Here is a 1,324-nt window from a genome sequence, read left to right as displayed (position 1 = left end):
TCACTTAAGATATCCTACCTAAATTATCTTCAGGTTGGCATGGCAAATGGCAAAAATGATCATCAAGCGCGTTGTAGGATATGCGGAAATTTGCTAATGGTGTAAAGGCAAACATTCAAGACCACTTAAAGGCGCCGATTTTTCCAAGTTACGTCACCGTCACGAGAAATGTTTTCTTTCATGATAAAAAAATTCAGAATTTGAGCGTTTCATCATCATCACTCATTCAGCTCTACGGATTGTGCCACAAAACTACTTTGTTTATAATATTAGAACCAAAGCAACTGTCCTTATAGGGAATATATTGGCACCATATTCACATGTATCGTCGATTTTGATTTGGATGATGTCCTGGCCGATGGGTTCAGGATTATGGCAGCCCTATTCTAACCTAATTGCAAAAGAACACATACGATTTTTATACCCGAGCGCACTTGTGCACAAGGGTATTATAAGTTTGTTCACATAACGGGTGTTTGTAACAGGCAAAACGAATCGAGATAGATATAGACACATGTATACATAAATGATCAGAATGAAAAGAGAAATCGATTAGGCGGTGACCGTCTGTCCGTCCGTCAGTCCGTCTGTGCACACGATAACTCGAGTAAAAATTGAGATATCTTAACGAAACTTGGTACGTGCACTTCTTTCGTAGGACGGATGGTATTGAAAATGGGCAAAATCGGATAATAACCACGCCTACCTCCCATATAACGGTAATTATCAGAAATACGAGAACTGCGATATTTTTGTAATTACTGAAGATTATTCACTCAAAATTGATATTTACATCAATTTTTATACGAAAAATAATAATATTCTAAATTTTTGGAAAATGGGCGTAGCCCCGCCCACTTATGGTTACATGTGTATATCGTGGTAACCGCTGCACCAATTTCTTCCAAACTTTGCACAGTTAGCCTTGCTACAGCATACCAAATGGCCGAAAATTTTTAAAATCGGACAATAACTACGCCAACATCCCATATAACGGTAATTTGGAGAAATACGAAATCTTCGATAAAGCAGGGCTCGAATCGTAACATCCGTTCACGGATCAAAAACGATACGAAAGAAAATTACGTGACACGTCAGGCAGTATAAGCTGAATGGGAAAAAGAGTACGTTCACATATGTCATAATCCAAAAAATGTGTTTTTATGTGATGAGTAGTACGATATCGTATGTGACGATTCGAGCCCAGTATATGTGACACGTAAAGTTAAAAGGGACCTACGGTCAGAAAAACTTTCACTTTTTCATGGACTCTTATAGTAAACGGGCCACTCTTTCCAATGCAATAAACCGCAGCTTTCTAGCT

General features: G+C 38.4%; 1 protein-coding gene across 2 annotated transcripts in view; it reads left to right on the top strand.

The window, feature by feature from the left end:
* Positions 1 to 1,324, top strand: part of LOC118738644 (1,2-dihydroxy-3-keto-5-methylthiopentene dioxygenase) — a 176,405-nt gene that overhangs the window by 148,379 nt on the left and 26,702 nt on the right. The gene's annotated exons all lie outside the window — the stretch shown is intronic.

This window comes from Rhagoletis pomonella, unplaced genomic scaffold, assembly GCF_013731165.1.
Source record: "Rhagoletis pomonella isolate Grant_MI unplaced genomic scaffold, Rhpom_1.0 Rhpom_scaffold_00005, whole genome shotgun sequence".
NCBI classification, from domain to species: domain Eukaryota; kingdom Metazoa; phylum Arthropoda; class Insecta; order Diptera; family Tephritidae; genus Rhagoletis; species Rhagoletis pomonella.
The sequence above is the reverse complement of the archived record's forward strand: the minus strand, read 5'-3'. Positions and strand labels throughout refer to the sequence as shown.